Genomic DNA, 12,286 nt, shown 5'->3' with positions numbered 1-12,286 from the left:
GCCATGAATAAACTGTAGGATAATTATTGTCACTTGCATATGTTCCTCACTATACTTCTGTGAATATTCAACTCCAATTTTATAATAAAAATGTGCTTTTTCATCTATGGATTAAATACGCCTATGCAGATACGGCACTGGTATATAAAATTGCTCACAACCTTTGACATAGTTTAAAAGTCCACAGATCTGGTTCTATCCCATGGGAACACATCTAGGCGAGGCCCCCACTCCTGGGGACCTTGCAGCCCTCATCTGCACCAGGCTATTGCAGATGGGAGTGTCGGGAAACTAAACTGAGCATTGAATTCCCTGGTGATCCAGTGGTTAGGACTTGGCATTTTCACTGCTAAGGCCCAGGTTCAATCCCTGATTGGGGAACTAAGATCCTGGAAGCTGTAAGGTGTGGCTATATATATATATATATATTTATAATCAAAATAAATATATATATAAAATCAAAATAAACAAAAAACCAAAACCAAAACACAAACAAAAAATTTATGCTACATTGAGTCTTTTCAGTGTCTACAACTTGTCCACATTCTTAAAAAATTTGCTTTAGTTGTTTTAGTTGGTTGCAACTGGACATGACTATTGTCTAGTGAAGTCTATATACAGATGGGGGAGCGGAGTGTGGGGATATAGGACCCAGACTGGGGCTTTTCTGGGTTTCTATGTGTCTCAAATGCTCTTTCATAGCCCTGAGAGTCCAAAAACTATTGCTCTTCCAAAAGAGCTTCTCTGAAGTCAAATAAATATAAAATGTTTTCCATCTTAACAAAGAAAAGCACCTGACAAAGCCCTTTTTCTTTCTCAACCATCAGAAGGCATATTGGATAGACATCCCATGTAATTAACAAAGAAACTTTGGGCTAAGAACAGCTTGGCGATTAATCAAAGAGAAAGCTACACAAAGACATCTTTCCTGCAACACTGTTTTGTTCTCTTTGGTTTAACAGAAAACCGTTAATGTGAACACGGTAGATACCACTTCAGGAATGTCATGCAAATGAAAGAAATGTAGTTTTAGAAGTCTTAAAAGGTCTTTAATATCAAGAAAACAAAGATCATAGCTCCACATTCTTAGAATGAGCACTGATGTAGTAGCCCAAGCATTTATCCATCAAACGGCATTTTGTAAAGGGCAATCTTGTTTTAGAATCTCATCCTATCTTTCTCAACCTCCTTCCACATTTTTTTCACCTTTCACTGCTGTCCATAGCATCCCATTGAAGACACTGAGAAATCCTTAAACACAGGAGACTAAACCACAGGATGCAATTTTTGTGCCTGGTTAGATCACACCAATTATACCACTTACCACGTGTAAAGGAAATCTATTGAGCCTCGTCGAAACATTTATAATGACATTTTAAGTCCCTCCCATTGAAAAGTATTCCCTGAGTGCAGTGTTTAGAAGGAAGCTATTATTTGGAAGAGGAGTCAAATGTTGCACCTGCTGTTTTAAAATTACTTTCCAGATCCAAGGATGCATTTTACAAAGCAGGCTCCTAACCGGAGTAGAGCCGGGGTCAGGGCACGTGAACGCCAGGTCCCAAGCTGCGCCATCTATTGACCTCGGAAACTTGATGAAACGGAAGGCAGATTGCACTGGTCTTCCATGTGTTTAAGCATCAAGCTGATCCATAGCTTTCCCAAGAACCAGAAATCATTTATTGTCAGTGCTGTCCAGAATATATCCTGACAGTTCAGTGGGAGTTTCACTGCCATTTATTTTCAAATCAATACTCAATTACGAAGAGGAAGATTCACTCCCTTGCCCATTTTCAAGATGAAATTATGGACTGGAGCTATAACACTTAGTCAAGGCAAACCACTGTCCATTAACTCATGATGGTACTGCAAACCAGCCAGATACTTTATTAAAGTTCATCCCGTCTGGCGCTCTTTTTTTGGCTTTTAATTAATCATGGTGAAAAAGGCCTTTCACATTGTGACTGATGACCAGAGAAAACAATTTTCTCCTAACTGCCTTTTAATTTCAACTCTGGGAGAGTGCATTGACCGAGTCTCACAACAACCCATCAATGCTAGTTTTTAATGTGTTTTCTCCTTTGTTATTGAGAAGAATGGAGTGACGATGGGGCCTGGGCCACTCTTCATAACTCACATAATTGATTTGCTAAATGCTGTGCATTTGCTACAGGATAAAAAGTGCTGTCAGTGAAGATACTAGGTACTATATAAATTACTCCATTAACGAGAAATAAAGCTATTTATGGTTTTTAGCGTAAAATGCAGCTGGGACTAAAACAAGAATAGAAGAGTGGGATTACATTCACTTCTGTCTAATAAATGTGGTCTCGTGCCTTTGCTCTTGTAGTTATGTGGATAATAATTAAAATCATTAAAAATGAAGATGGAATGACAATAAAAATTATTCTTAACAGTAGTAAATCTGAAGGGCCTGGTGGCTCATGTGTAGCCCAACTTTTTAGTTTTTGTACCCTTGATGGTTTTCCCTTTATTTAGATTATTGTATAAATGCACACCCTGCAACATCTTCCAAATGCATTTATTTAATAGAAATCTTTGAACATAAGTGCCAGCATGCCCTTAAAAAAATAAAATAAAACACTATAAATTAAAACTCTGTTATTTCAAAGAATAGTATTTTTCTAGTAGCTGAAACTTCATATGACAAATAAAGACATGAAGTTTGCTTATGAAGATTCATTTATTTGACAGCATTTGATTGAAATCCAAGCCCAGCAAAGTGTGTATTTAGAAAGTCACGAAGAGAACAAGGTTTCATGTTTGACATCCACAGTCACTGCCTGTTTCCATCAAAGTTGTTCTCCAAGAAGCTGCAGGGCTAAAAATTGGTCAACATTCTCCTGAGTTAGAAAACTGTTACTTAGATCAGAAAGGAATTGTCCAAAATCACTTATTTCCTTACAGTTCTATCATCAGATAAAATGGTAGATACTTGCTAAGTTGGAATTCATACCCTCCCTGCTCTCAAAACATTCTATGTCTTAGGATGAAATATTACATACAAATAAAGAATTAAAATTAAAATTTAAGAAAAAAATCAGAAATCAGATAAGGAAAACTGAAGGTAATTGTACCTAGAAGCTACAATAAAATTGTTTCTTCAGAATATTAATAATTGACATCAACTTCTTAGCTATCAAGAGAAAAAAAGAAAATGTAAATTGTTACGTAGTTTTCATTTAAAACATACAAGAGCTTCTGAAGAGTTATTTGTCAGTGAACTGTTGTATTAATCTTCTCTCACCCATGTAAAGCAAGGTGTTTAACACAGAGTACATGTGTGGCTTCCCCAGTGGCTCCCACCTGCCAATGCAGGAAATGCAGGAGACCGGGGTTCAGTCCCTGGGTCAGGAAGATCCCCTGGAGAAGGAAATGGCAACCCACTCCAGTATTCTGGAAAATTCCATGGACAGAGGAGCATAGAGGGCTATAGTCCATGGGGTCAAAAAGTTGGACATGACTGAGCATGCATGCATGTGCACACAGATGCTCTGTGAATATTAATAAAGATTGACAGATGGGAACCTACATGGATGCAGCTGAATTCAATAAATATAATGGAGAAGAGATGGAAGAGTGTGTTCAAGGACAATTTTCTAGGAAGATATCATCCGATTGGTGGATCCTGTATTCACAATTTGTTTTGTGCAGTGAAATGTAATGTAGCACAGCACTAAGGCTTTCCAGGGCCCCTCACTGTTGGAAACCTCTCAGGGAGCCCGGAGAAGGAGTGGTCACCATCGACTTGGGGCTTTCTTGGACGTCAGTTTTAAGAAGCACATTTCTGCTTTGGCGGTCTTGGTGCTGACCAAGCACAAATGATGGCAGCGTGATTTCCACTCCTATTTATCAACCCCAGACCATGAAGTGCTTCTGTCTCCACCAACCACTGGATCTCACGTGCCTTCGTCTTGGGTGTCCATCCCCCAGGGCCATGAGAAATACCCATCTATTGTTAAGCCACTTGGTCCACAGTAACCCATCATAGCAGCCAAGTCGACTAAGATAGTAGGAAACATCTTTTCTGATATAATTGTACACTAAAATAATTGAAAAAAAATAGCATAGAGAACAGACTTGTGGACACAGTGGGGGAAGGAGAGGGTGGGATGAATTGAGAGTAGCATGGTAATATAATCATACTATGTGCATGGTAATATGCATATATTACCACATGCAAAATTAGATAGCCAGTGGGAATTTGCTGTGTGATGCAGGGAGCCCAACCCAGTGCTCTGTGACAACCTAGAGGGTTGGGATGGGGTGAGAGATGGGAGGGAGGTTCATGAGGGGCAGGACATATGTATACCTATGGCTGATACATGTTGATGTATGGCAGACACCAATAAAGCACTATTATCCTCCAACTTAAAATTAAAGAAAAAATAGTTCAGGTAGTGACCAGAGCCCTAAATAAGCAACCGCCTACACTGATGAGAAAAACCCGTGGTGCGTCTCCCCAAACTAACACACGATCATTACCATCCTACTACTGTGGCAATCCTGAGAAGACATCAGAAATAACTTGTCTCCAAGAAGAATCTGGTCAAACATTTCTGATATGCTGAGCATCAAGGATAAACTCTTCACCCGAAATGTAAAATTGATAAACCAAATAAACACAAAATATGGTTAGAAAAACCTTGAGGATCTGGTCTGTTTTCAGACAACCACAGATTTCTCTCACTGCCCTTATTTCATCAAGCCTTAAAATTGCTTATTCTGAAAGAAAAATTACCACCTGCAAGTATTATTTTTATATCAAGTTCACTTGAACAAACAAGATGAAACAGATATGCTACATGATATTGCTAGTGCTTTTTCTTTTAATTATTAGCTTTCAGCCTCCTGATTACAAGTTTTCTAATTTTAAAAAGGTTCAGCATGTTCGATAAGGATCAGTTCACCGAATACCAGCTTCACCATTTGCCCACACAGCTTCTTCCTTGGTATAACCAACTTAAGTTGCTAAGTTTGTGAAAGTATTTGTTTACTTCAGTTCTTCTCTTTTGTGTGTGTGTGTTAAAACATGCACATCCATCCATTCTTTGTACCTACTAATCAAAAGTAGAAGCTGAGATGCTGATAGTGTTGAGACTAGAGTTGAAGGAATCTCTGGCTTATCCATTTGGACCACCAACAGCCATTCATTGCTCAGAGCTCTAATTTTTTATCCTTATTATTCTGTCAGCAAATATGAGAAATGAAAGAGAGAATGGAAAAATTCATTAAACAGTTGGGCAACAATCAGGGCTAATACTGAGTGGAAAATTTTGTGTTTGAAGTTTAACCTCATTGTGTGTACTATGGCTAAGGAATGGTCCTTTATATCAACATTGCACAGAATGGTCAGCTATTGTTCTGCTTATGAACACATGAACAGGTGTATTCTCCAATAGAGAAACAGGTCCGATAGCAGAGATACTGTGGTTGTTGCTGTTCAGTTGCTCAGTCGTGTCCAGCTCTTTGCAACCCCATGGACTGCCGCATGCCAGGCTTCCCTGGCCTTCACAATCTCCCAGAGCTTGCAGGTGTAGTTATAAAGAGATAAACATATACATACGCACATATATACACATATGCATAAGTGCCTTCTTTCTGTGTATATAGACTTTCTCTCTCTGCCTGACCCTCACCCCCACATGTTATCACAACTGAAATACGAATACATCTTAGCTGCTACGATTCTTAGTCGTAACATAGTCACCATTAACTGGGCATATTCATTAAAACATACAGACTGGATGCCAACGGGTTAGGCAACAATGGAGTACACAAAGTGCTAGATCGTCTATGCTTAAATGTCACAGAGGAAACTGCCAAGCTCTCAGGAAGTATGTGGACTTCACACCTCAGAGAAAAATGTATTCAGACACCCCAGAATAGGAGAGAAATTTCAAGAATACCAATTCAGTTAATTTATACTCTGTTTTGGGCTTCCCAGGCGGTGCTAGTGGTAAAGAATCTGCCAGCCAATGCAGGAGACGCAAGAGACATGGGTTCAATCCCTAGGTTGGGAAGATCCCCTGGAGTAGGAAATGGCAACCCACTCGAATATTCTTGCCTGGAAAATCTCATTGGCAGAGGAGCCTGGTAGGTTATATTCTATGGGGCAGCAAAGAGTCAGTCATGACTGAGCGCACACGTGCACACACACACACACACACACACACACACATATTCTGTTTTATGTATGAAAGAGATGTAGGGTTAAAGTATTTTTAAATAAATATTAAAAAGCTTTTCTGGTAAGTTAATTAGGAATTCTGGATGACAGTTTAATTAGAAACATTTTTGTGAGCATTTGAAAACCATTGGCCAGCCAACATGTCCTAGGAACATTATTTTGCAGGATATAAAAAAACTCACCTGAACCAATGCTATGGCAGAAATTCAGAGAACATAAATTAGAACCTTGTCTCAAATGACTATTTCTAAGGTATTATTCATGTTAGAGAAAAGAGCCCCACCCACTCATGTCACAGTTTCTTTTCACATGGAAAAAGAGAAACTTTCCCAAAAATGGAACTCTAAAATACCACACATTCATAAAATGTTTGAGAGGATTAAAAGAAACCTCTAAAAATATTTGGCAGGATAATGAAAGAAGATACTGGGGTTTGAAACAGATATTATATAATTTTCTACCCTATTATTTAAACCGTACCTCGGAATGTTTAAAAAAAAAAAACAATTAAAAAATAATGCAAGATTCAAGCTCACCAGTTCTGAAAACCTAGGTGCTGGTATCAATAGAAATATCTTTCTTCAGTCAGATCATAGGAAGATAAAAGGACCACCAGCTCAAAGCATGATGCAGAAAGTGCTCGTAAATGTTATGGAAGTGACAAGAAAAGCATGTAGTTTAAACATGTTAAAAAAGAATATGCCATTAAATATTTATTACTAAATGCAGTGCTGATAAATTAATTTTCTCTCATTCACTGGGAAATTGTGCGGCAATCAAGCACTTTTGTGTCTTCATAACCATTACATCGGCAATCTCTAATTGTGGAAAATATTCAAGTGAATTCTAAAACACCTTCTTTAGTCCTCTGCCTCTCTTCTCTTCATTTCTGATGTTTAAAATCGTACCACATCAAAACAAAATATTCTGGAGAGTGTTTTCATTTTAAGATGTATGAATGTTGTTCCCTCATTTGGTGAATGAATCCACAGAGGGAAAGCCTGATTGAAAGAATCTGAGAGTCAAATTGGCCATTTCCTCCTTTTGTCTCCCAACTTCTCCACCAAGTAGGTGTCGTCCGGAGATGTGGCTGGGCTTTAATCACTCATTGGTCTGGTCTTGTGTGGGCTTCATTCTCACCATCAACTGGGGAGAACCCGGTGGCCACCACTGGTCCGAAAAACCACCACTCATTCAGAGGGATGACTTGGGTGTGCCGGCTGGGCAAAAGCATCAAACAGGTGTTTCAGGAAGATCACCTTGGGAAAGATGAAGGATACAGAGGAACGGTGGCATTTTGAAAACTTGGGAAATGAAAAAAATTGGGGACTGATCTTGAAAATGACCTATTGGAACTGAAAGATAGGTCCTGCAGGAGGCTTCTCTGTTTGGAGACCTTAATCTGTCAGACACCGACCCCTTCTGCATGGCTTCCACCCCAAGGTGAGGAGACGACCCTTCCCAGAACCCTGGAAGCATCTAAGTTCATCTGTACCCTAGGGTCTCCCTTCTGCCTGAGGACCAAACCCATGCCACTTTGAACTGGAGGGAGATAACCTTTCCTGTTGCTTAGATTCTCCTCAACTCTGGGGAGACTCCACAACCAGAATACCACACCCAGAATCTACCCAGAGTTTATGGTTTTACTACTGGTACTCTTAGTTAAGCTATTTTTAATTTGAAGATTAAAAATTCTTTCTCAAAGGAGGCTGGCTGTTAGGAATCAAAAGTGCTTTCACTTTCAAATGATTGTTCAGCTTTCGTGTTGTTTTTTTTTTTTTTTTAATGTCTAATTAGGAGCTCAGAAATCAAGAGGTTAAGATTGGTTGCGTTCTCTTTCCGGAGGCAGGAAAACTTACATTTCTAATGGAGAATTAATAGGGGAGAAGATACAGGATTTAAAATGTGTGTAGGAGGAAACATATGTTGGGTATTTTTTCAAGCGTCTATCCCACAAACGTGCAGGAGGCAAACATGCTCTGTCCCGCCCCCTACCTGTCTGCATTCTGCTTCACTCTATGTTAGAGATGAGGAACACCTTGTTGCTTATCCACCCTTAAATCCCATGGATGGAGGAGCCTGGTGGGCTACAGTCCCTGGGCTTGCAAAGAGTCAGATGTGATTGAATAACTAACACAATAAACAACAAGGTCCTATGGTACAGCATAGAAAATAGTATTCAACATCCTGTGATAAACCATAATGGAAAAGAATATTTTTAAAAAAACATCTATATGTATATAACTGAGTCACTTTGTTGTATGAAAGAGATTGGCACAACCTTATAAATCAGCTATATTTTAATTAAAAAAATTAAATTGAAAAAAAGGAAGAGGAACACTTCTATGAAACAAGTGTGTCATTGGTCCTGTCTGTTTTGCTCCATCCTTCAGTCCTTCTTTCTTCCACACCATTCTTCTCTGTTGAATCATCTCTATTAGTATACACAAGATTTAAAATATCCCTGCTAAAACAAGACCACAGGAATTCTTCCCAGGGCTCCCTGAATGCCAGAGTCATATACACAGCCCCCTTGATGCTCCTTTGGGGACTCAGTAACTGCTCAAATGGAACACGTCTGCACCAAGTTCCTGATCTTTCCCTCCAAGCCAGCCCCCCTAGCATCCCCTCCATGCAGATCCCAGTGGCTCTGTTTTCCTAGATGAGTATATGGGGAACATCTGGCTTCCCCAACACTGAGTCCATCGGCGGTCCAGCAGACCACTTCCCGCCCTTTCTCATTACACATCCAGGGTCCAAGCCACCACCATCTTTTCATCAACCTGAATTCTTATTTCAAGTCCACCAGCTGGAACCCTCACTTCCACCCCCACAGTCTGCTCTCTATTTAGCGGCCAGACCACTTTTAAGGCTGTGGAGTCCATCGTGTCCACACAGAGCCCCCACGGATCTTCATCCCTCTCAGAGTAAAAGCCCACCAAGATATGGGACAGATCCTCTACCATCTGGCCCTTCCTCCTCTCTGAACTCATCTGCAACTTCTCTTGCCCCCCGCCCCAGTCCATCCACAGCCAGCTGGTGTTCCTCAAATACACCACCTGTATCAGGATGCATCAGGATCTCTGTATGTTCAGTTATAACTTCCCACCTGGGGCCACACAGCTAACTCTTCAACTCCTCCAGTCTGGACCCCAGAGTTGCCTTATCCTCCTGCCTCTGCCTGGAAAATGCCAAAGTTCCCTCTCTGATGCTTGGTTACTCTCTGCCTTATTCTTCACTATTACTGCTCACCACCATCTACCATCCTGTCTTTTTACTTGTTTATCTTTTGTCTCCTACTCCAAACAGAATGCAAGCTTAGTATGTGCAGAGAAAACATTTGAGTTTCCTCAACTTAGGAGTATTTTGCTTAATATTTTAGAACAGGGTCCCATATTCACCAAACATTTTCATGTTATTGATAACTACAATAAGGAGATAAGGGCTTCCTTAAATGAACAATTAATCTCACTGTGATACTATAAAGTCAAACAAAGAGGCTGCCACTTTGTTTTCAGTACTATGGACAGCACCCTCAATTGACCATTAACTGCCAAACACACATTTTAGAAACACATGCCCTTAAAGTATGCTATTATATTTATTCATATTTAACTGATTTCTTAAATCCACATTTTCTACAAGTGAACTCTTTGGGTTTCATTGCAATTGAAACACATTTCAGTGTATCCGCTGTTCTGTGCATTTAATTTACAGCATAGCTTTTATATTAAGACATCAACTCTTGAAAAATCTCATTTTAAGGTCATATAACCTAGTTGGGACAACAATGTCCAGGTTTAAAACAATGGGAAGTGATTTATCCCAATGGCTGACAATGCGTTTTCAAGAGAACCCTTAAAGGAACGAGAGAGCAGCTGTGAAATCTTGGAATTTCTCCCCTCTCCTCTATGACACCTTGATAAGGCAATTATAGCATAATTACCTTAACAAGTGGCATTACAGGAAATTATTGTCATTCTCCTGTTAAAATAACACATAATCATCAGCAAGTGAATTCTAGAATCCCCAATCAGCATCTCATTACCTGCCGTTGGCTCTGAAACGAGCACAATTGGTGGGCAATAACTGACAAGGTATTTGAAGGGGAAAAATATGAAAGCGGACAGTTTGGAAAATCAACCAGGTTAACCCCCGATGATCAAATTTGCAGTTAAACAGCAACATTTACTGGTTGTTCAAAACCCTGGTAAACCTGGCACCCTCTTTGTTTTCCATAAATATGCTTGCTTTCTTGTCCTGCCATCTTGATGTTTTCTGAGACAGTTAACACGTCTTCCAGGAAGCAGCCAATTGTGACGCTATGTTCTATAAATGACACCATTCTCAATTGCATGTCAATTCAGTAAAAACATTTATTTAAACTATTCACTTCTTGATGCAATAATTTGCTTCCAAATGCATTTCTATTTTCACAACAGTAGACACATCTTAAAAATAAATCTTCATAAGCCATCCTAGGTCCTTAAAGCCTAAATTTTTGTCAAGGATCTTGATGCAATGTGATTGATACTAAGGCTTGGAGAGACACCATCACAAGAGATGGTTTTCTTTAGTCTCAAAGAATACAGGGATTTACGGAGATGATCATCGTGCTCCCAGAGGAGTAACTTCTCAACACTCAGGTCCCTCCGTACTGCCGAGGGATATCACCTGTGTGCAGTGAAGACTTTGCCAGTATTTGTCACAGCCTTCGCCAATATCTTAGGGGTTTTCGCATATTCATGGTCACCCACTGCTCTGACTCCTGAAGACTTGCTTGCCAGTTCCTAAGAGGTAAATACCAAGCACTGAATAGTTACTGCAAAGTCAGATGAAATTAAGGTTTACCTTTCTAAGCCAATTCACAAGACTAGACATGAAGGCTGCCTGAGGCCCCTGTTACAAACAATGTGAACAAGATAAACATTTGAATTTATTTTTCCGTATATTGAAAAAAAGGAACAAATGACACATAAATACAGGGGGAAAAATAGAGATACTCTTTCAAACATAAGAAGTACTCCCATTCCTGGGAATGCATTTTTTCCATCCTAGCTATGGTAAGATAAAAAATAAAATGAGAAAAACAATTTAGGACATCATGTTTTAAATGAGCCCTTCTTCTTCTTCTACTTCTTTTTTTTTGTTTTGTTTTAGTGGAGATCTCAGAGCCTTTCTCCTTGTATTTATTTAACAGAGATCTTGGAATGATCTCACTAGTTTAAATTAATAAAGCATTTGAAAGGCTGAGTGGCTATGCCACAGAAGCCATTTGAGGCATCCATTGTGGGAAAAAAAAAAGCAAGCATTTATATAATTTACTATCATAAATAATAAGAGCAAAAAATGATGATAGAATGCTTAGCTTGGTGAACTGTCAGAGCAGTTTCTAAAGAATTCCATGATGGAGAGAAATTACAATGTCCAGCCTGGGGATCTTGGCTCGGGAAATGGTGGCATGCCAGGTCCCATTTTTTTTTATAGTAATTCCAAAACATAATTGTGTTCCTGCTGCTTGAGAACTTAAGATCTGGCAATAGTTAAATGAAATTTTAACAAACAAACAGAAAAGGGATAAAAATTTTTTTTGGAGTCCATGCATCATTTATTGAAAAATAATTGTAAAGACCACAAAGTCCAAATTAGAGTTGTTCAGTCACTAAGTCATGTCCAACTCCTTGCAACTCCAAGCCTGTAACACACCAGTCTTCCCCATCCTTCACTATCTCCCAGAGTTTTCTTGAACTCATGTTCACTGAGCCAGTGATGCTATCTAACCATCTCATCCTCTGCCACCCGCTTCTCCTCCTCCCTTCAATCTTCCCCAGCATCAGGGTCTTTTCCAATGAGTTGGTTCTTCACATCAGTGGCCAAAGGATTGGAGATTTAGCTTCAGCATCAGTTCTTCCAATGAATATTCAAGGTTGATTTCCTTTAGGATTGACTGGTTTGATCTCCTTGCAATCCACGGGACCTTCAAGTGTCCTCTCCAACACCACAGTTCGAGGTTATTGGTATTTGAGGTGTGAAGAGCATGGAGTCTGGAACTAAGGAAACCATGCTGCCATTATGTGA

The sequence above is a fragment of the Bos javanicus genome, chromosome 13 (genome assembly GCF_032452875.1).
Source record: "Bos javanicus breed banteng chromosome 13, ARS-OSU_banteng_1.0, whole genome shotgun sequence".
Lineage (NCBI taxonomy): Eukaryota > Metazoa > Chordata > Mammalia > Artiodactyla > Bovidae > Bos > Bos javanicus.
This window is presented reverse-complemented; position numbering follows the sequence as displayed.